This window comes from Camelus ferus, chromosome 7 (genome assembly GCF_009834535.1).
Source record: "Camelus ferus isolate YT-003-E chromosome 7, BCGSAC_Cfer_1.0, whole genome shotgun sequence".
Classification (NCBI taxonomy): domain Eukaryota; kingdom Metazoa; phylum Chordata; class Mammalia; order Artiodactyla; family Camelidae; genus Camelus; species Camelus ferus.
Genome location: NC_045702.1, coordinates 67056333 through 67080667, shown reverse-complemented (window position 1 = coordinate 67080667; position 24335 = coordinate 67056333). Strand labels below are relative to the sequence as shown.

General features: G+C 37.9%; 1 long non-coding RNA gene across 1 annotated transcript in view; it reads right to left on the bottom strand.

The window, feature by feature from the left end:
* Positions 1–24335, bottom strand: part of LOC106730591 — a 359458-nt gene that overhangs the window by 27559 nt on the left and 307564 nt on the right. The gene's annotated exons all lie outside the window — the stretch shown is intronic.

Genomic DNA, 24335 nt, shown 5'->3' with positions numbered 1-24335 from the left:
CTCTGTTTTCCGGTGAGCTGCCCTTACTCCCCACCCCAGTGCACACTGGGGAGCTGGGTCAGACAGGGTGGTTATGGCCTCATAATTGTTTTTACATGCCCTGCTGCTACAGCCTTTGGACTTTCTACTCCACAGCCATATATATAGGGCTCCGTCCGTGATGACCGTCCTTCCCCACTGTTCATCTTTACCTGTGGACCTCATGCTTTCAAATTTGGGACTGCTAGCATGATTTTCTGGGATTGTACTAATTTTCTGTTTTGCATTATTTCCTTGCATCTGTCCTCAGCCACTGTATCTGCCCTTATCTTCAGTCAAAGTTATAGAGTCCATGACCCATATAATAAGGTTCTCTTAACAAATTTCTCTTTGCTGAAACTACAATACTTCAGTAACAAACCATAATGAAGTTACGGCCACCTTTCTGGACTATGAGATTTTACACCAATCTTCCTAGAAGTCTATTATTAGTAGGCTAGTTTTAAACATTTAAAATGAAAAATACATTAGAAACCATAAGTTCAAGTTTTGCATAACTAGCCTTCATAAGACACAATACTGAGTTTAGTGATTTTTTTTCAGTCCATATTATAAGAGAACGGATACTTCTGCTAGTAATTCTGTTATGATGTTCACTGCTTCCCCTATTTAAGAGAATGTGTGGAGAAATGTAAATGAAGAATAATAGCATTTCTGGCTGAAACCCTGACAAGCCAAGTAGTAAATTTTTCTTTAATGTGCTTTATCTGACAATTCATAATTCAACAGAATTCTACTTATACTAAGTACTTGCTGGACATTTTTTAAATTGGGGAACAGACTGCAGGATGCCTGCCTGCTGCAGAAATAGACGCCTTCCTGAGCAGCACACACTGTTTTCATTTTGGGTTTTCAAGTCTCAAAGAAAGCATTTGCTTAAAGAAGTTCATCATATGTGCATCGTTAGTCACAGAGACCACTGGGAAATGTAGTTAGACGAGTCTAGCAAAAGAGACGTGCAGAAGGCTTACTTTTTTTTTACTCTATTGTCTTTCACTACCTGATAAGCTTAAACTTTCCAGAGACGTTTGTGCTCATATATAGATTTATAAAATTAATTTCTATGAGAGTCTTATGGGGGACTGCTTAAATATAACATTTAATCAGGCAAGCCCTGAGCGGTTTTAAAAAAAAAAAAAAAAAGCAGTGACCTTTCTTAGCTACCAGTAGGAGGGCACTTAGGTTGGAGACAAAGTGGCCTCTTGTGTCAGAGTGCATCTATAAAGCATTCAGATCATGATCTTCCTTGTTCTGGGGGCAAAAGAAATCAATTGTACACAATCCTGTCTATTTTAATTCCACTGCCATCAAATCTGTGTAGTGTTTTCAGCTTGTGTAGAGGTCTGTTTTTATAGAAACTATTATAAGTGATTGAAAATGTGGACCCGCCCAGTCTATCTCAGGCATCTGCTTCACAAGATTTTTTTTTATATTAACATCTATAGCAGACATGAAATCATAGCAAAATATAATTCAAAGAGTTTCAAGGTTATACCTTATTCATCAGAGATGGAAGGAAAAGCATTTAATAGATCAGCTGACAAAATGAAGAAAACCACCAGGAATCCTTAACTACAATGGGAGTAGACTTTAAGATCAGCTCTGATAAAAAGTAGACCAGCTCTCCTTTAAATTAGGATTTTAGCACTAACAAACAAAAATTTAGATGTTTTTACAATCAATTTTCAAGGAGATCGAAAAGAATGCTGAAAATCTTCAAATCAGTAGGATCAATTCTCCTGCCATAGTCTTCCCCACCAATGGCAAAGTACAGGATAACAAGATAAGCCCAATTTTATTAGTTTCTGTAGGCACTGGAAAGATCAGATGAATACAGAGTATGCTTGTCTTAAAAACCACTCGTACTTTTTTATAAAATTGTTTCCATGCTTTCCCCAGAAGAATTCTGACCTTTAGGAATAGATGTGGCAAATGTGTTGCAAATATAATACTTTTTTATGGTTTATAACTTCTGTCACAATTGACCACACATCAAAAGTAAATTCTCCCAAGGCTGAGCTTTTAATGGGGTTATTATTTGGAAAATTAATTATGGTTGATTACTACTATGTGATATGCCCTATAATCCTGGAAAAATACTTTAAAATTTCTCTGTAGTTTTGTAGGTTTTAACTTCTGTGCTTTTGGGCTTGTCTTCCAAATTGTACTATAATATCTTTGAGGGCAGTCATTTCTTTGCATCCCCCACAGCTTCAAGTAAAATGTCTTAAACAGTTTAATTAAAAACTTGATTTTCACTTTGAAAAGTCTAAGAAAAAAATACATCACAATATTTTATAGTTTCAATACCTTTCTGAATAAGTAATTTCTGTTATGTGGAATATAAAAGAGAGACCATTCACAAAAAAATGAGTTGGTAAAAGGTAAATCATAGACCGTGAATCCATGCTCTCCACTAACTATCAATTTTCTCTTACCTTTTAGCAACTGTTGCATAGTTGGGTTGGGGTTTTTTTTGTTGTTGTTTTATGTTTGTTCAATGGCTTACGGACTCTATTTACCAAATAGATATCTACATATTCTAAGAAACTTTTATCTTACAATATTGGAAAGAATGCAATACTTAGCCCTATATGGACAAAGTGCTCTAGGAAAAAATGAATAACTATGATTTTGGTGGAGAATATTTTTACTGGTATAATGTTTACTATGGATATTGTTATTTTGATTCAGTATTTCTCTTAACAAAGAGCACTACTACATCATAAATCAAGACGAGGTCAGTCGTTCCCAGCAGAAAATTAATTCTAACTTACATAGAAGTCAATAAGAATTGAGGGGACATAATTAATATAATGCTAACTCCTCAGTTTTTATCTGCCTGGCTCTAGATTAATTAAAGTCGAGGGATCCCTGCAACTCTGATAGAGCTCCAGTAATCTTACGGTCTCTGAAGGGCAGAATAAAGGATGAGCTCGACCATAAAACAGTTCTGCCTTAAACTTGCTTTCTCCTTGAAACAAGCCTGAAATTTCAGTATACAGGCACGATTTTATTGCCAGGACAAAGAGAAACATTTGGTTGAACGCTATAAAATCACCAGTATTCTACCATTTTGCCCTTACAATTTTTCCTGTTTTAATTTCATGTTGATTTTAAAACATTTCAAAGGGATATGGAGTCACTGTAAAGTACAATCTTTTCTCTACAAATAATCAGGAATCTCAGCAGTGATGAGAATTACATAAATACATTTAAAAGATACAGGAAGTAAAACTTTTCCCTGGACTGGAGCTGCTAAAGAGTGAAAGGAACATAAATTTTTATGGATATGCGAAATACAAATGAGTTGTCGTTAATTGTCGGTGCTTACTGATTTATACTGTCTTATTTCTAGAAGATTTCAAAGGATTGGATGAGTTTTACGTGAGTCAACTGTAGAAGAAAGAAACCTTGCACGCAACTCGTATTACAGTGTCCTTGTACTAGAGTCCCTTCAGTAGGCAGACTATTTTGCTTATAATATAGTGAGATAGTGAGCAATTATGCAAAATTCAGCAAGGCTCGTGCAGCTTGCTTCTTCATCAAAGTGCATGGTAACCTTTAGCTATGAAGGTCACACTGAAGATGACAAAAAGAAATGAGGAGTTGGGAAAGGTAAATAAGCATACTACAGTCACTTTACACAAAGTAAGCCTAGGATATAACTGGTTGCAACAAGGATAAAATATGTGGTATTCTCCTCTTCATTATTTCAGTCATTTATTTATTCATTCATTCCTTCCCCACCTATTTACTGAAGCATTCGTACATTACAGGAATATTCTAGGTGCTGGGGTGCCCTCTTGTGAAACTGACATCTTGTGGTACTACTGAAATCCCTGTGCACTCTGGGTAAGCTACAGCTCATCCTATGTAAGAATCTGACAATATTTCTCCTGCTACATTAGCGTCTCCTTAGTAGGAGACGCTATCATCTTTTACAAGGACCACTGCAATAACATCCCACAGCCTCCCGTAGTCATCACAGAACTGCCCAAGTAGGTTTTAAAAACGTAAGCCAAAACGTAAGCCAACATTTTTTTTAAATTACCTGTCTCACTGAGAGTTAAACAAAATATTTTACCATAGCTTTACAAGGAATAATAACCCTTGCTATTCCTCTGACCTAATTTACTACCAGTCCCTCCGTGGTGATGCCATCCAGTATTCTGGATGCCCACTGTTCTTCAGACATGACAAACATGCTTCTGCTTCAGGACCTTTTCACTTACTCCTCCCTCTGCTGAAACACTCTTTTCCAGGCATCCACAAGACACAGTTCCTGGTTCCTGTTGAACTCAAACCAAAACCACTTTTCTCAGAGATGCCTTTCCTGATCACTTTAAGTAGCTCTGACCTCAAGTACTCACCAGCTCAACCACATTATTAAATGTTGCTTTATGCTTAACACAAGCTAATTTGAAGAACAATTGAGTTTTTCAACTTGGAGTTTTATAAAGAAGACAGTTAAATATCTTATAACTTAAGAAAAAAAGCAAACAACTCAATTTAAAAAATGGGCAGAGGACCTAAACAACTAATTGTCCAGTGAAAACATACAAATGGCCAATAGGCACGTGAAAAATTTTTCAGTATCACCTCACACCAGTCAGAATGGCCATCATTCAAAGTCCACAAATGATAAATGCTGGAGAGGCTGTGGAGAAAGGGGAACCCTCCTACACTGTTGGTAGGAATGTGGTTTGGTGTAGCCATCATGGAAAACAGTATGGAGATTCCTCAAGAGACTAAACAGAGATGTACCTGGGCATATATTGGAGGAAACCCTAATAGGAAAAGATACCTGCACCCCAGTGTTCATAACAGCACTATATACAATCGCCAAGATATGGAAACAACCTAAATGTCCACTGACAGATGACTAGATAAAGAAACTGGTATATTTATACAGTGGAGTACTACTCAGCCATAAAAAATGAAACAATGCCATTTGCAGCAACATGGATGGACCTGGAGACTGTCATTCTAAGTGAAGTAAGCTAGAAAGAGAAAGAAATACCATATGATACCACTCATATGTGATCTAAAAAGAAAAGACACTAATGAACTCATCTACAAAACAGACTAGCAGACATAGTAAACAATGGAAAGGGGGTGGGAAGGGATAAATTTGAGAGTTTGAGATTTGCAAATGTTAGCCACTATATATAAAAATAATAACCTTTAATGAAAAAGAAAACGAATCTATGTATGTATATGCATGTCTAGGACATTGTGCTGTACACCAGGAACTTGACACATTGTACTGTTCAATTTAAAAGTTTTTAATATTAATACTTCTCTAGGGGGTCTAGTCAGATTCTTTATTCACCATGAATAAGGAACCACCACTTCACTTTTCCTTTTGTTTCTGGATGCCTGTTTGTCCAGGTTTATCTAATCCTCTTCTCTTTTTCACAACATCATATTCCTTACATTGTACACATATTTGCTATATTTCTGCAAATCTGTTACTATTTACAGCATTGTCTTAGTTTTGTATCTGCAACTATTTGAAGCTCACATGCAGCACAAAAGTATTTTATCAGTTTATTTTGTGGCAGTATGCTTTTCCCATGAATTATGCAAAATTCTGCTGTTTCCTATTGAACAAGAAACATCTGCTGCATATCAGACACTGTCCAAATATTGGAGCTACCCAGAATAATACACACAGCCAACCATCAAATAAATGGGAATTAGGCTCCACTTTTTGAAACAAAGAGTACCAAAGATTTTGTGGACACATTTTTAAACCACCACACAAACAAACATTTAAAGGTACGGTTGATATCAAAAGAGTATGCAAGCTCCACTGTGGCCACAAACAAACTGAAAACTGCAAGCACAGAGGTAAAGGAGCTGGCCTGGGGTCTCTATCTATTAAAGAAACGTAGAGAATTATTATGGAATACACCTCTGAACTCATTTTCCAACCTCTCTTGCTATAAGGTTAGCCATGTGACTATTCTGACCAATAAAATATGAATGAAAGTAGCAGTAGTAATTTACCTAGCATGTCCTCTTCCTTTTTCTGTCTCCCCTATGTGGCTGGTAGTGAAAGACTCCAAAATGTCAGTCACATGATCAAAGAAGTTTGGATCCCAAAGTCATCATTTGGAGAACTACGCAGGAATCTGGTAAGTGCAGGACTTCACATTACTTACACAAAATAACTTGTATAACGTCAAGTCACTGAGACCTCAGAGTTCATCAGTTATAGAAGAATGACTCATTTATTCCAAATAATCCAGAAGTTATTTGGAATAAAGTATTCTCAAGAGGTGTTCTTCTGAAACAGAACCATAACGTATGTGGCAAAGGTCAGCAAATTTTGCAAAAGGCCAGCTGATAAATATTTTAGGCTTTGAGGACTGTGTGGTCTCTATCGTAACTGTTCAGCCACCCTGCACTCGGCCAGAGCATAATGAATGGATGTGGTTGTATGCCAGTAACATTTTATTTAAAAGAACAGGCCAAAGGCCAGATTTGGCCCATGGCTTACAGTGTGAAGAGGAAATTGATGATGAAGAATGGAGATGTTGTGGATCACACTATGCAGCAGCAGAACTGTTGCCATGATACTGGAGTTGTCACCATGTGCCTAGTGAGTTAAAAGGTGTAGCAAAAGTGATTTTAAAATCCTAGCACTAGGGTGTGCTTGCTAATACTGAAAAGAGCTAATAAACAGAGAAGGATGGGTCATTTAGCAAGTAAAAATAAAAAGAATATCACAGATTCCAAGAATTGAAAAAGCTGAATATTTTCAGACCTGAACCAAAGAGATTAAATGTTAAATGGCTTTAAATGGCTTTGGGCAGTGAAGAGCTAGGAAGTTTCCGCATTTGCATGAAGTGAATCAAGGATCACAAAACCAGGGTAGGAAGTGGCCTTCACATCCTATCTTTGGGGCCGCCACTGGGTTAAGGGAGGGACAAAGGGACCAAAAAAGCAGAACTGAACTGGCTGTTTTAAGGGCACTGTTTTGCCAAAGAAATAAGCTCCAGTAAAAAAGCTTTCAGGTAGCTGCAGACACTAGAGACGGTGCAGTGGAAATCACCCAGAGGATAGGATTAACTCCACTATTCACCTGTAAAAAGTCCATGCAAAATCACACCTTTAACCTTACGTGAGGACAGAGAATGCAAATTTAACTGTGAACAAAAACAGAAAGAGTGCAGGACTATCCCAAATGCTCCCACCCAGCCCCATGCACCTCAGTGCTTTGTGGCAAGGAGAGGAAGAAAAAAATTACAAGAAACACAGAGGAGGGACACTAGCTAAGGAGCCAGAGGCTGAGATGAAGCAGCCAGAGAACGATGAAATCTTCACGAGGGTTGAAGATGCTGAGGGGAAAAAGCAAAAAGCGTATCACAACCCAGGCCTCCAGGAAAGGATTTCAAAGTATGTTCTCTTAAGAGCCTAACACTATAAAAAGAATCGGGTGCAGGATTTAGAGAGAGACTCCATTACAGGCATCCAATTTAAAGAGGTAAATTGTTTAATGGGACAAGCTTCTTAATCAGGAAATGTGTCTTTACTGAGTTTGGTGGTACACTAGGGAACAATGTGATAGTGCGTGTTCACTGGAGGGTATTCCCACGCTGCTCCTCTAGTTCAGCGACCACTATTTTTAACTGAGCAGTGGTGTCTTTGGGGGAGACAAAATATTTTTCTTCTATTTAGATGTCTTTTCTTGTCTCATCTAAGACTTGTGAGGGGAAAAAGTATGATTTTAAAGTCTTCCAAACACATAACTACTGAAGAGGAAAAGGAAAAAAAGAGGGGAAGGAGTGAGCTCTGGCAATTAGGTGATGAAAAGGAAAACAGTGGGAGAAAGTGGAAAATGTAGTTTCTCAAGATGAAAGAATCAAAGCAGGGGAGGGTAGGGCTCAGTGGTAGAATGTGTACTTAGCATGCATGAGGTCGTAGGTTCAATCCCCTGTACCTCCATTAAATATATATATATATATATATGTGTGTGTGTGTGTGTGTGTGTATGTATGTGTATATATGTGTGTGTGTGTGTGTGTGTGTGTGTATATATATATATATATATATATATCAATAAATAATTACCTACCCCCAAAAGTATTTTTACATAGTTTTGTAAAGAGTATGTGTATAAATATAACTGAATCACTGTGCTGTACACTAGAAACACAACATTGTAAATAAGAAAAAATTTTTAAAGAGACAATCAACCTCCTCTATCACTAAACCAAACAACAAAACACTGCTAAGTTACTGTTCTTGGCTAAGCTAACAGAAAATGGTGCCATTAAAGTAAGAATCATGTAAAACACATGGATATCATTCAGAATGAACACAAGAAAAGTCAAGTCCACAGAGATCTACTGCAGGAAATCAAGTAAAAAAAAAAGGTACATACAATTTAAATAAGGAACCTTCCCCTCCACTCCCACATACACAAAGATACCATCAACCCAAAGAAAAGTAAATTTACACACAAAATAGCATTTAAAAAATACTAAAAGAAGCATTTGAACATATGAAAAGCTACTGGAGATCAGAAAGCAAAAACTAAACATCAAAATGGGTTTTTTAAAAAAGCACAAGCTTTACCCAACTAAATTATGGCTGTGACATTTTCAAAAAAGTATAGAGAGCAAGCATTTTAAAAACTGTATGAATATACCCATAAAGGGAGATGAGCGGGACACTACTGTAGAAATTACATTTTTTAAGTGAGAGAAAATTGTCATAAAATGTTTTATTAGTTTCAGCATACAGTATAATGATTCAACATATGCATACAATGTGAAATGAGCCCCAGAACTAATCTAGCTAACACTGGTCACTACACGTAGTCAAATTGTTTTCATCATGAGAACTTTACTCTCTTAGCAACTTTCAAACACATAAAACAGTATTATTAACTCCAGTCACTATGCTGTACATCACATCTCCAGAACTTAGGTATAACTGGAAGTTTGTACCTATGGATTACCTTCATGCTAGGTGTTTTGCTAAGAGAGATAATGTAACTAAAAATTGGGAGAAGGGAGAGGAAAAAAGAAAAACACTAAAGCCTCACTGTTTTAGAAACAAGAAGTATTAAAGGATGCCAACCCCCCAAAAACTGATAAAGCAGATAGTAAAAGGTTAAATAAGAAAATGGAATTAAAGTCACTAAAGGAGGTCTAAGTACCAAGGCAGTCCCAAGAAAAACCATTCCACCTTCTTCAATATCCAGGTTTTTTTTTTAATAACAGGGCAAAAAAAAAATGCATATCCTTTAGATAAACATACCTAATAATATAACAGAAGGCACACAATGATAAATTATAATGCAGCTTGAAGCTAAACCAGCAAGTTCTAAAAGTAAATGTGAAATGTCTTAATCCTTCCAGTAAGAGAAAAAATATTTTCAATTTGGGACTCGCATGCAGGTGAAAAAGAGGGTCATAATATTCCCAGTGTTAAAAAAGGAAACTAGCTAGGGAGATCTGACAGAATCATGAAAGGGGTAGCGTATCTGTGACGAAAATGAAAGCAGCTCTTTCGCCTGTTTGCCCATTTCTGTCCACCCCCAACCTCGGAACTGCTTCACAGGAAGGAGATCACTAAGCAACTGAAACCCCAACTTGTGTTCTCCTGAATGCACACTTGCCTCGCCTAACCTGTTAACTGTTTTCCTAGATAAAAAGAAGATGAAGAATTAAGTAGTTAAAGAGTGATTAGCTCTCTACCAACAGCCCCCGCGCCAAGCCTACAGGCAGGTCACAGGGCAAGTTAACATCTGAAGAGAGTCCGCCAGCCTGCGTGCAGTGGAGAGTGATGCAAACGCAACCTCCTGCCCCGGTGATTCACTCAGATTCTTACCCCCATTTTTCCCTTTAAGCACTGTCATGGTTGACCAGAATCTTTGGAATTAGTCCCTGGACACTAGTCCACAGTCTCCCCATATTGTCAGCTTTTTGCATTAAGCGTCTCTTCTTTCTACTGACACCTGCCTCTTGAATTATTAGCTTTTAGCAGGTGAACCTGAGTTCAGTAACAACAAGTTCCCCTTCTGTTTTCCCACGGAGCGTTCTACTTGCAGTTGCTTAATCAGGAAACGTAACGTCACTGAGTTCCACGCAGTCAGCAAAGGAACAATATGACACTGTATGTTTTGTTAGTGGGGTATTCTCAAGCTAGTTCAGCAGGCACTATTTTCAACGTAGCATTGCTGTCCGTTGAGGGAGACGAAACATTTTTGACTTACTTAGATGTATTTGCCTGTCTCATCCCAGACTTGGGAGATTCAGTCTCCATATGTGCTGTCATCTCTCCCTCTGCACCATACCCAATCACAAATGTTCTGTTTTTGTTATTTATCTCCCTAACCTGGTTATATATGTTCTTCCATCTGTCATTAAAATAAGTTACTTAGCCTTCTTCAGTGGTGCCTTGGACTAGCACTGGTGCAATCGTTCTGGTTTCCTTTTCTTTATCCGAACTGAGTCACAGTACTTTCAAAGTTAAAAGGTCAACTAGCACTATCTCCACACACAGCACAACAGTTAGTCCACAGGCAAAGGCAAAGGACCCATTCCGGCACACTAAAGTTGTACTCTTACATCACATCGTTCGGAAGGATATGCAACCTGGTTGCCAATATCTGTCATCAGAGACAGTGACCACGCAGGTGGATCATCTCCACAGTATCCACTTGAAACTATGTAAAGGACTAAGAAGCTTCTAAGAATATAAAAATGAAAAAAATCAATTTAAAAGTATGTTAGGACTCATGCAATAAAGCCTCCTGGCTTTAGGTTTACCCTACCTTCCTTTTGGAATTAGGGCAGCAAGAAACAAAAATCTAACATCTCCTTTTCTTAAATAACTCTGGGATATTTTGGATCGTAAAGACACACGGGCACGTACCTTATTTAACAGAGTGCAACGCAAAAAGAGGGTGAGGCATTCTCCTTTTGCATAGGACACGGGAGAGCACGGAAAGGATGCCACATTACACAACCCCCGGCAACTGAGCAGCTGTACATGGTGCCAATGTGAGTTCCAGGCACTGGTGAGTTAGCAGGAATGTAAAAAGGCTCAGTAGCAGTCCAGACCCCTTATCCAATGGAAAAATGGGCAGAAGACCTAAATAAACTTTTCTCCAAAGAAGACATCCAGATGGCCAACAGGCACTTGAAAAGTTGCTCTATATTACTAATTATTAGAGAAATAGAAATCAAAACTATGATGAGGTATCACCTCACACCAGTCAGAATGGCTATCATTCAAAAGTCAACAAATGATAAATGCTAGAGAGGCTGTGGAGAAAAGGGAACCTTCCTACACTGTTGGTGGGAATGTAAATTTGTGCAGCCATTGTGGAAAACAGTATAGCAATTCCTCAAAAGACTAAAAAGAGACTTACCCTATAATCCAGCAATCCCACTCCTGGACATATATGCAGAAGGAACTCTAATTCAAAAGGATAAGTGCACCCCAATGTTCATAGTAGCACTATATACAATAACCAAGACATGGGAACAACCTAAATGTGTATCAACAGATGACTGGATAAAGGAGCTGTGGTGTGTGTGTGGAATGGACTACTACTCAGTCATAAAAATGAATGAAATGATGCCATTTGCAGCAACTTGGATGGACCTAGAGATCACCATATTAAGTGAAGCCATTCAGAGGAAGACAAATGTCGTATATCACTTTCATGTGGAATCTAAGAAAAAGAGATACAGATTTTATTACAAACCAGAAACAGACTCAACGGACACAGGAAACAAACTGTGGTTACCAGGGGGTAGGGGGAGGGATAGATTAGGAGTTTGGGATTAACAGATACACATTGCTGTACATAATAGACAGATACACATTACTATATATAATAGATAAACAATAAGGACCTATTTATATGGTACAGGGAACTATATTCAATTTCTTGTAATGAGCTGTAATGGAAAAGAATCTGAAAAAATACATATCTATGTATATGTATGTATAATTGAATCACTTTGCTGTACATCTGAAACTAAGGTCGTAAATCGACTACACTTCAACAAAAATAATAAAAAAGTAAATTTTAAAAAATTAAAGTAAATAAATCAAATGTAAGAGAAAAAAAAAAAAACGGAAGAGAGCAGAGTTGATACAGGTGGTGGCACCTGGCAGAGCCTCAAGGTACCCATCTAAAACTGAAGAGCCAAGCAGATACCTTGGCTCCAGGTTAACATTATGTACCTACAATACTGCAAGTTTACACACATACTTGCAACTCTTGGAGGCTCATGAAATATAATTGCCAGCACTTTCCCCTCTTCTTGGGCTGAAATTTTTAACTCTCTGGCAAAATGTTTCTTCACGTCAGTTCAAATCCCCACATCAGTGGGAGAATACAGAGTAGCAGCAGCATGCAGAACTGGGCAGAAGCTCAAGTTCCTTTTGATGAAAGCTTAATGGTATCCTCCAGCCTCAGAGGAAATCAGCTGCTAGTCAGTGGTGTGGACCGACATGTTTAATGAAGCTGTCAAGGAGGTCAGCAGGCACGTGTGTCGGTCTGCAGCGTGCTGCCACCTTTCCTAGACAGCGCAGATGATTCCTGTGAATATTTTCTGGACTTAAAAGGGAATAATTGTTCCAAATGCTAACTTATTTGCAGTTAACCTTGGGTACATAATACTGAAGAAAATTAATTCTTTGAGGTTACTTTATGTAAAGTGTAAAGGAGACCTTGAAAATGCAGGTCACAGACTTCAGCAAAGTCCCTCCTAGTTTATTCCTTCAACACTGTATTCTTAAAAGTGTGCCCACAGAATTTGCTTGCATGGCAGAGAGCATTCATTTTCTTAGCCAGTCATTATATTTTTATTTTAAAAGCTTGGGTAAAATTCTTCGTATTTCTCTGAATATATTTAAGTCTGTTCTATTAACCTCCCTGATATCTCACAGCCAAATTTAATACAATTTACAGAGCCCCTTTGAAAGCGTCCATTTCATATACATATATTCTAAGAAAAACTAACAATTATTAACTGTTAACTGAATGGTATTTTTAAAACCTCCAAACTGTGTGAAGGTATTGTCCCCAATCAACTTGGGAAGTAGAAGAAGGACTTCTAACAAACAGAAAGGCTGAGCACAGAGAACCAGGAATCAGAGTAGGGCCAGGGCTCCTCTGCAGACGACCAAAACCCTCATCTGCTCCTGCTGCACCAGCATCAGCTCGTGTTGCTGCTCAAAGTACGTCCTCCTCGAGAATTCTAAAGCCAAATATTACCTGTTGAATATCTGAATAGATATTGATGGCTTAACAGTGAAGCCCTCATTGTATTAGTCAGTGTTCAAAGTGTCAGTATTACCAGCCCAAGTGAATTACAGACACACGCCACTTCTAGTAAGCAGAATGAATGCTCATTAGCTATTCAGACTGCAGCCATCCTGCCTCGGTTTGAAGTCTGACTCTGCTGGTTAATTGAAAAATTTATTAGCCTCTCTTTTCCTTTGCTTTCTCAGTTTTAAATGGGGATAATTACAGTGCTTACTTTATGAGATTGTTTTTAAGATGAATTAAGTGGCTGTACCTAAAATACTTCAAACACCTCTTGTCACAGAGTAAGTGTTATAAAGCATTAGCTTCCTATGATTAAGACACAATTAAAATACAATAAGAAAGAATTGTATTTTAATATATGTATGTTCATGTGTAACTGAAAAATTGTGCTCTTCACTGGAATTTGACACAACATTGTAAAATGACTATAGCTCAATAAAAAATGTTAAAAAAAAAAAAAAAAGCTGTATGTCATCCCACAAACTAAGGAGAATCAAGTTCCCAAAGATAATCCCAACAATAATAACTATTGATCTGTGATAATAATAATCCCTAAGAGGTTTCTTGTTAAATAAAATCAGACACATGTGCCCACAGAGAAGTGAATATGGTTCACTGCTTAAAATTCTTTCAGCTTCTCTGGGCATGAGGCCTATAATTAAACATACATTTGTTTTGCTTTGCTTTATTTCAGTTTGAGTACTGGCTTCCTCTTGTTCCCTTTGTTTATCAAATAATTATTTTGTTTCCAGTATCTCAAGAACTTTCTCTAAAAAGAAATAGCCAAAATTATATGTAAAGCATAGGTACCTTTTTCTGTAAAGCTCAAAGCTGAGTATTGTAAGTACTATAAATATTGCCTTTAGGGACTCTCCATGTGCCTAAGGTGATGGAAGACCAATAGAATTGGGGGAAAACTGGGCAAGTTTGTTTAACCTAGCAGATTTATTTTAAATCTCTGGACATTTTTTTCTCTTGCTGAGTCCTCCCTAGACTGGACTAACATTCAGGGCATATCTGATTCCACAGGCCAATAATATTTGTTGAGATTATGTTGATTTAAAGATCCTGGCCTTATTCTGTATCCTTTTATGTCACCACTGGAACTGAGAGGTCCAAAGTTACAGCTACTAGTAGCTACAGTACATTCAGGCATATACTGTTGCTGGGAAAAGATGACCTAACCTTGCACCAGAACAGTATCATGCTCTTCCTCAAACCACTATTTATCCAACTATCTTCCCTGTCTAACTACTTCACAGTCTACTAACCAATTATTTCTTCAGCCTAGAAATATCCCTAGTCTTTAAAATTCCTCTAATTAAAATGAAAATGCTCATGTAAATGAAGGTGGCCCTTTTTGGTTCAAATGTCCATTGAGAACAACTTAATTACCAGGTTATACTTATAAATGTATATCTAGCACATCCTGGTGGCAGAGACCCTTCAGGAGTAAGCCACAGAATAATTCATCTGGATGAAAGCTAAAGGACAGTAAACATTCTAAAGAAATTATTTTGCCTGAACGTGGTGTATTTTGCCATTTATGTAATCCAAATAATAATTAAATTGTATGATTGAATGATGATGCGTTATTCATTGCTGTATCACCCAAGTCTGGCTAAGGGGCCTAGTTTATAGTAACAACTGAAATGTGTACTAAAAGTCTGAATGAGTAAATGAATGAATTAGTAATTGTAGCAACCAGATTGCAATTTTTCCACTTGATATTTGACTTAGACTCAGGTTTAAAACTCCGTTAGTTCTTCAAAACCTGTTATAAGTTCCCTTATTAAAGAACAAACCTCTTAATTTCTGCTTCTGGACAAAATGCAGTAACAGGGATAATGTATAAATCTTAAAAAGTCAGTACAAGATACATAGGATAAAACTGCAAAATGCTGATAAAAGAAATCAAAGATCCAAATAAAGGGAAAGACATTCTGTGTTCATGAACAGGGAACAAATGATGCTGTAACAACTGGATATCCATATACATAAAAATAAATGTTCATTATATCTTATTCAAAAATTAACTCAAATTATTTCATGGCATAAAGGTAAAGCCTAAAACTATAAAACTTTAAGAAAACACAGGATAAAAATATTTGCTTCCTTGGGTGAGGGAAAGATTTCTCAGTTATGAGAGAAAAAGCACACTCCACAGAAGAACAAACTGATAAATGGAACTTTATAAAAATTAGAAACTTAGGGACTTTTAAAGATACTATGAAAAGAATAAAGGAACAAGCCACAAACTGGGAGAAAATATCGAGGAGCGTGTATTTGATAGAATTGTATTCAGAATGTACAAAGAACTCTCAAAATTCAGTAACAGAAAAACCAGATTTTTAAATGGGCAAACATTTGAAAATGGGCTTTGCTACAAAAACAAAAGGTGTACAGCAAATAAGCTCATGAAAAGATGACCCACATAATTCATTAGAAAATGTAAGTTCCCAAGTATCTTATTAGAAAATTTAAATTAAAACCACTTGAATAACACTGCATAGCTATCAGAATGTCTAAAATTTAAAGCCTGACTATATCAAGTGTTGTGGAGAATAGAGAGGAATGGGAAATCTCAACATACTTGCTGTAAAAGTAAATGGTGCAACCACTTTGGAAAACAACTTAGCAGTTTCCTTAGAAGTTAAAAATACAGGTTTAGTATCATCCATCCCTTTTACCTCTAGGGATGCAGCCAAGAGAAAAAGGAAGCATAAATCCATATGCAGACATGGGTACACTGGGGTTCACAGCAGCTTGATTTGTCATAGTCACCATCAAAAACAGCACACATGTCCATCAGCAGGTAAACTGATGAAGAAATTGTGGCATGTCCTTACAATGAAATACTAGTCAGCAATAAAGAGAAAGGAATTGTCGATACATGCAGCAACATGGAAGCATCTCCACGTTATTGTGATGAGTAAGAGAATCCAGACAAAAAGGAATGCATGTTACATTACACAATTTATGTAAAGTTCTGGGTATGCAAACTAATCTACAGTGACAAACTGCAGATCAGTGGTTGTCTGGGGTGGGGAAGGGTGGGAGAAAGGAATTATAAATTGGTCAGATACAACTTACTGCCAAGGGTTCTAGAAGGAAAAAAGGTTTTCTCTGTTGTACATATAACTTTTCTGTTTTTGGCTGTTTACGATTTTTAAAAATATTTTTATATGCTGAATCCTCTCTCCAAAATTAAAGTAATAAATATAATCTTAATACTTAAAAAAACAAAAAATAAATTGGTTCAGATAAACCTTCCAAATGATGGATCTGTTCAGTTCTTGATGTGGTCCTAGTTTCATGGGTGCACATATATGTCACAATTTATCAAATGATGCTATTTAATATGTTCAATTTATTTTATGCCCACCGTACAAAAAAATTAGGAAAACAAAACATTAAAAAAAAAAAAAACAGGTTGAGAGGTAAGTAGAGGAAAGTTTCTTTAAAACAGGCTGAGGGTAGCCCAATAATTCTTTTCATAAATTATGCATAATGATGGCCATTCCCCATAACTAAGACCCATTTAATTCTATGAACCTTTATTTTCTACATTATCTAGCATGCCCTGAGTGTTAGATGCTGTGCTAACAGCTGAGGATTTAAGGGGGCAGTAGAGTCTATGTGGAATAGTTTAGCACAGTGGTTGAGAGCACTGGATTTATTGCATCCTGACCTGGGTTTACCATCCATCGCTACCCCTTCCCTGCTAAATGATCACAAGATGAATATGCAAATTATCTAAGCTCTAGCTTCCTCTAGTGTAAAATAAGATTAAATGGGATAATATGTATTATGTTCTCACTAATGCATGGGGTGCGGTATGTGTTCAATAAGTTATTACTACTTCATATTACCATGAAAATAAAAACAATGCTTTTGAGCATATCAGCAAGAGTCCAGAGAAATAAAAGAAAGAACTGATTTGGAGAACACTGAAAAGCTTTTAACAGGCTTATTTCTTCTCACGGAAGCTGTGATAATTTGTCAGTCTAAAAATACACTTTCTAGAAACCTTCTGCCTTAAGTATCCTATTTTTCAGTGGCTAAAGAAACCCAAGATTCCTTTAAAATGTCAGAATGGCACACATGACACCAACTAGTGGTGTCTCAGTTAGCAAACTGCAATTCAATTATCCACATGCAAGATGAAGAAAATAAAACTCCAGCACCCATTTTAAACAGCCTTCTGTCAGCTGCAGCAAAGATCACCTGCTGCTTGAAAGTTGTTCTCAGCCAAAACATCAAATATACTTTCAAACATCTTTTTTTTATTTCAGTTGGGACCTAGGATGCCTCTACTGGCAATTTGCAGAGCTTTCTCAACAGTATCTGACTTTCGAACCATAAAGTGATTGTATTTCTGATCATTACCTTTGGGACAGGAGGCAGGCAAGGTAGAAGAACAAGTGAAATATACCACAGCTTCTTTATCCAGTCATCAGCCATTGGGCATTAGGGTTGTTTCCATGTCTTGGCCATTGTAAATAGTGCTGCTGTGAACACTGGGGTGCAGGTATCTTTTCCAGTTACAGTTCTCTCTGGATGCATGCCCAGGAGTGGGATTGCTGGATCATATGGTAAGTCTGTTTGTAGTCTTTTAGAGGGGTCTCCATACTTTTTTCCATAACAGCTGCACCAAACTATATTCCCACCAACAGCATAGGAGTGCTCCCTTTTCTCCACAGCCTCCCCAGCATTTATTGTTTGTGGACTTTCGAATTTATACAATAGACTACTACTCAGCCATAAGAAATAATAAAATAATGCCATTTGCAGCCACATGGATGGACCTGGAAAATGTCATTCTAAGTGAAGTAAGCCAGAAAGAGAAAGGAAAATACCATATGATATCACTCATATGTGAAATCTAAAGAAAAAAAAGACAGACAAACTTATTTACAAAACAGAAACAGACTCACAGACATAGAAAACAAACTTATGGTTACCAGGGGGAAGTGGGTGGGAAGGGATAAATTGGGAGTTCGAGATTTGCAGATAGATAAACAACAAGTTTCTACTGTATAGCACAGGGAACTATATTCAGTATCTTATAGTAACTTAATGGTTAAAAAGAATATGAAAACAAATATATTTATGTTCCTATATGGCTGAAGTACTGTGCTGTACAGCAGAAATTGACACAGCATTGTAAATTGATTATACTTCAATAAAAATATATTTTAAAAAGAATGAATGGAGGGCTAAAATCCCTCTTCAAAGCATGACGTTCCACCTAGAACACCAGCAGGAGGACCTAATACTGTGAAGGGCTTAGGCTTGGCTGCGATGCAAAGTCCACTATTCCCTTCTTCAGAATTTCCAGGCTAGGTACCTGTTTCGATGGCCAGGAAGAGCCAATACTGAGAGGGAAAGATGTTTCGTTGAAGCTAATCCTGCACAGTGACTGTGCCAGAGGATCCCCTTTTCCAGCAGCTACGCTCCGTGAAGCCGAGATATGGGGGTGGTTCAAAAATGTGGACAGTAACTCGGCATTTTAAGACCGGATCACTCCCCCGACTCTGACCCCTCCACATCACTGGTAGAGCACAAATAGCTCCTGGAATTCTACTTGTTAAACTTTTAACAGTGGTGTATTGGGATAGTATACTGGTCAGGGGACTGCATTAGCTGGTACAACCTACCAGGCATTTGAAACTTACAGAGCAAACTATTACAAGCGCAGTGGGATTGGGCAGTTTATTGCAAAACTGCATTGGTGCTGTACAGAAAGATACTAAAATACTGAAGGCCATCATCAACCATTTTAAAACCAAGTATGAAAACCAGAGGACCTCTGTGATAGCATACAAAGCCTGATCTCCTGTATCAGGAGTAGAGACAAAATATTGTATCCTGGGCAGAAGACCAAGGATACGATCATCTGAGTAACTGAGCTTCAAAAGGTTAAATATTCTGATGAGGTAAGTCTTTTAGGTCAAGATCAGAGTCCTAATTGGGAAAACCTAGGAGTCTGACATGCAGAATGGAGACATCTGGGAGGAATCCTCCAAGATTTTAGGTACCCAGATTCCTGAAACTTCTGAGTCTGCAGAAGTGACTGACCTCTGTTAAGAGCTAGGCCTTCCCTCATGCTGGCAGGGTGTGTCTCTCCCCATCAAGGCGACGGTTTCCCCTAAGGATATACACCATCTTCCTTCCTGACTAGGCATGTGGCTAGGGTTAGGTCATGGCACAGACTAGCTGGGGACATCCCAGGCCTGTTAAGGAAGGAAAGATCATATGTCCAAAACAAATGGCAAGACTTACATAGCACGCTTGTTCAAGGGGTCCAGAACAACAGCAACAAAAAGTGCAGAGAAGAGTTGATAGATTTGGAAGCACTCTCCTAAGACAGAGAATTATAAACAAAGATTTCAGGAAATAATTCCTCATAACATGGAAAAAGTAAAGAGAAGGCCTGTTGTTAAGCCAAGTGGAATTGCCATGGCAGATGGTGAAAGGAAAAATTAAAAGGCTCAGGTAACTGGGCATTCTTGAAGAAATAAATTATATGTGTCCAGAACACCCGCCAGATGATTGTCTTCCACAGGGAGGCACAGAGCCAAAAGAAATGCTGCTGGAGAGAGGCATGAAAAGTTAACTAGAGTGAACTGGTGGCTCTTTTCTGTAGACATGAGCTGAAGATGAGAGGACTTTACCCAACCAGGATCGCAGACACTGTCACAGTAGAAGCCAAGAGGCTGAGTTTGAATGCTGTAAGCGGGTGTCTTACTGACTGACAAGAGTGCAGTTGCATTAAAGAGGCCTGACATCTAGAAAGTTACCGAGTAGGCCAACAGAACCATAACAATGCTAGGGGCAAAACAGATGGGCTGCCAAGAGTACTACTCAGCTTATAGGAGAGTCACTGAGAGGCTGAGAGTGGTCACTCCCATAGAAGTCTTGACCTTTGACCCATTTTACAGACCCAAGTGTCTTGACAGGTAGAATTCTTTGCTTGACCCCAAATCCTTTCTCACCTGGAATCCTCTGCATCCTCCTCTAAAAGAAGGATCCTGCCAAAGCCCAAGTATGCATGATTATGTTCCCTCAGTCCTTGCCCAAAGTTACTAATGGCCAGTTAGCCAGGTATTTCAGGAAAAACAGAGCACCCAGATCTTTCAAGGAATATTAGAAATAGAATGTGAGTTGATATTAATATCCAGGAAAGCAAAGTGTCATCTTGGCCCTGTTGCTACAGTGGGGAGTACATGGGAATATGGTTAAAAAAAAAAAAAAAAGTCCTGGCCGAGGTCTGACTTGTGATGGGTATTCTGAGCCTCCTGCGGTTCCTGAATGTGGAACTGGGATGGACACACTTTGCAACCGATTCAGCGCCCATACTGAGTCCTCGGCATGTGAGGTAAGAGGAAAGGGTAATGGATAACACAAGTGAAAGCCTCTGAAATTTCCCTCAAAGAGCTAGCTCAGTACATCAAAAGCAGTATTACATTCTGGACAGGGACGGCAGCGGTGAGTTAAGGATTTTGATAATATGAATCCATCTTCATTATGTTCAATTACTGCTACCTTTGGACCTTCTTTTAACATCTTTTTGTTACACTTACCATCTCTATCTTTGGATAGCAAAATAGTATTTTATAAGTCCTGGATGTTTTGGAAATATAAAATTTTTTTCTGATGTTTTAATACCTATCTTTGCATTTTAACCTACATACTTATTTTTTAAGTATAAAATCATCCAAGCTATTTTCTTTCTCCACATAAAGATGTTAGCTTCTTTGTGCCACCCACTGCATAGCCTGTTTTCTTTTTTGCTTAGTTTTAGCTTTTTTATTTGTTTGTTTTACACAAGTATTTTATAGTTAAGGATACATTAAATTCACCAAAAAGTTATTGAATATCATGTTACTCTGATATTCTGCGGATGCATATCCTACCATCTTCTTCCTTCATTTCCCTTTTCACTGAAGTGTATTTAAAAATAATTTTTAACAAGGTTTTCTGGTTATTAGACTATCACAGTGTTTCTCACTATCTTTTATTCTTACTCTCGAATGACAACTTAGCTGGGCATACATTTCTAGGCTATTTTTCCTTAACACTTTGAAAATATTGTTTAAGTGCATTCCAGCATCTGTCGTTGCTGAAGAGAATTTTGTTGTCTCTTTAATTCTCATTTCTTTTGTCAGTCACCTGGCAGCTTTGAAATGTCTTCTTTAATCTCGATGGTCTGCAGTTCAACTATGATGTCTAGGTTATGTTTGGTCCCTATTTTTAATTTCTATTTACGCAGAACACTAGGAGATACATTAAATTGAAGATCTAGCCTGCTTTAATTGAAAACTCTCAGCTCTTGCCTCTCCAGATACTGCTCTTCATGGCTCTTTCAGTTTCTATTTTCGGATCTCTTAGAATCTTGATGTGCCTCCCATGGCTCTCATTTACTACTTGTCCCTTTACCAGTGATATGCTCTGGGGTGAACTCTTTCGTAACCAATTTCCTATTTCCAATTTTATGTTCAGTCTAGAGCTTTTCCTGCCTCTTAAATCTTTTATTTTAATAAATATATTGGTTTAATTTCAAGATGCTTACTTTGATCTCTCTCCTACCCCATCTTTTCTTGTTTCATTTCTGTTTGGCTTCACAATTTATTCTATAGATGTGATTTATTATGTTTTGAACACTCTAAACATGCTCCATTTTAAATGTTATTAGATTGCTTTGTAATCAGTTTCATTTAGAGTAAAACTATCTTTTGGTTGTTGATTTTGCTTTGCTTAGTATACTTTTTCTTCTTAGCTTCTCCCAGGTTAATTTACCAATAAAGATATTTCTACTGTGTTAACATCATAAGCCCCTTTATCTTCATGGGTTTTAGGGTTTAAGGTTTTAGGGATTTACTCTAAAAACAAAGGCTTTTTTTTTTTTTTTTCCTTTCTTGCCCTCCCCCATTTCCTGCATATGATTCTCTGTCTGGTAATTTTGAAATTACCTTCAGTACCTCAACGTCTCCAGACTCTAAGTTAAGAAACAGGTCTTAAAATAAGGATTTAGAGTGACTTTTACAAAGTCTGAGGACATAGCACATCCTAGAAACCAATGTTTGCTTTAAAAGTGGCATATCTAGGCCCTATAGTCTCACTAAGCCCATGTTTTTATACAAAATCTAAGTCTACGCAGCGTTTTTAGGACATTAGCTTACTTTCCTTTTCTTTGTTGGGGAGGCGGTAGTCATCGCTCAAGCACGGGTTTCGTGAGTGAGTGGTTCGTCTCCCCACCTGGAGTGCTGTACGTTGGTCCTGATCCCCACCAGGAGGTGACTCCCAGACGCCACGGTCCACGGGCAGACCTGGAGCCAAGCGTGTCTAATGTTTCACATTTGTTCATAAATTTCCTTTATCTTTTCCATTTTTAGTCTAAAATTGAATTTATAAAATCAAAAATTACAAAAAACTTTTATTTTCTTCATAATATCCATTTGTAGGGAAAATAAATCCCTGTGTATGAAAGTGATACTATGATTAATTTAAAGTAAAAATAACTTTCAGTCCATTTTCTAAGAGAGTGATCATTTGAAAAGAAAGAACAGACAGAATATTTAACTCTGTGAAGATTAAGAGAATCTGTCTAGGTCTATAGGTCTCGTGTCTCATATGTAAGTAGGATGACACACGCTAGATGAGCACCCCTCTCCCCCAAAAAAGAGGAAACAGATTAGGAAAACTGACCCTATGACCAAACCCCCTGAAAACAAATTCCTTAGTCTAGAGATGAGCGAACAGAAGTTGGACTGACAAAGAACAATTACATATATGGAGTCTTTTATATATATTTTTTTCTTTATAAATAGTAATTCAGTATCAGGGAAGGAAGGGAGAAAGAAAGGAAGGAAAGAAGGCGGTGAGGGAGGAAGGAATGAGAAAACGGAGGAAAAAGGGAAGAAGAGAGGAAGGGAGAAAAAGGAGCGAGGACTGAAGAGAGAAAAGTGGAGGGAGGAAAGGAAAAAGAAAAGGAGGAGACAGAGGAAGAGATGATGGATAAAAGACTGGAAGGGAATTCAGCAAATAGACAAAATTCTTCAATTGTAGAGACTGTGAGATACTAATGCAAAATCTCAGTCAGTGGGGATTATTCAGCAGAGTGTAAACAGCTCTCTGAGCTGCTTTAAATGCACTTAAACAGCAGCCTTGGCTGGGAGCTTGACTTACTGAGTCCCTTCCAGCTTAGTCATTCCCTGTCATGTCTCGGAGTAGACATAATGGCTCATAAAAGTTCTTTCAACTTCTGCATATTCTAGGCATGAAAGTTTGAGCTAGGTCTGCTGAGCCTCCCACTTCAGTACTACTGATCTAAGAGGTTTGTGAGCACGTAAAACTCTGGGTACTGATGCGAACTACACTCTAGGGCTTCTTGGGTTGTCTGCTACTTAATTAGACCTTCCACACGGGAAGAGAACAATGAGCTGGTGTCCCATCTCCAACAGATGCCCCTGCCAGATGCTCAGAGAAGCACACACTCCATTTCCTAAAATGTGGTCTATTCATTTTTATGCTGTGTCAACGAAGCCCTTCTGAGGATACTAGAATTTACGATGAAAGCAAACAGAGTGTAAACAGTAAAAGGGCTAACCTCTATGCCGCACTTTGCTGCATATGCTTCTAATGGGTATTCTCTCCTCTCTGCCGTCTATTGCTTATGCTTTAGCTTCTACTGCATCACTTCTGGTGACTCTAAATTGGAGCCCGTGTGCACCGACAAGAGGCCTGACGACCCACAGTATCCCAGCGCGTGGGATGACGCCTGGACCACCACAGTCAGACAGTCGCTTCCCCTTCGGGCAGGCTTTGATACAACGTGCTGTTGACAGCACCGATACTGATGTAACAGTGAAAGAGGGAAGGAAAGAACATTTCTGAGGAGATGTGAAGATTCAGAAGAAAAAATAAGTAAGCTCATAATAAATTATATCCATTCTGTTATTTTGCTCAAGGCAGTCTGTTTAAA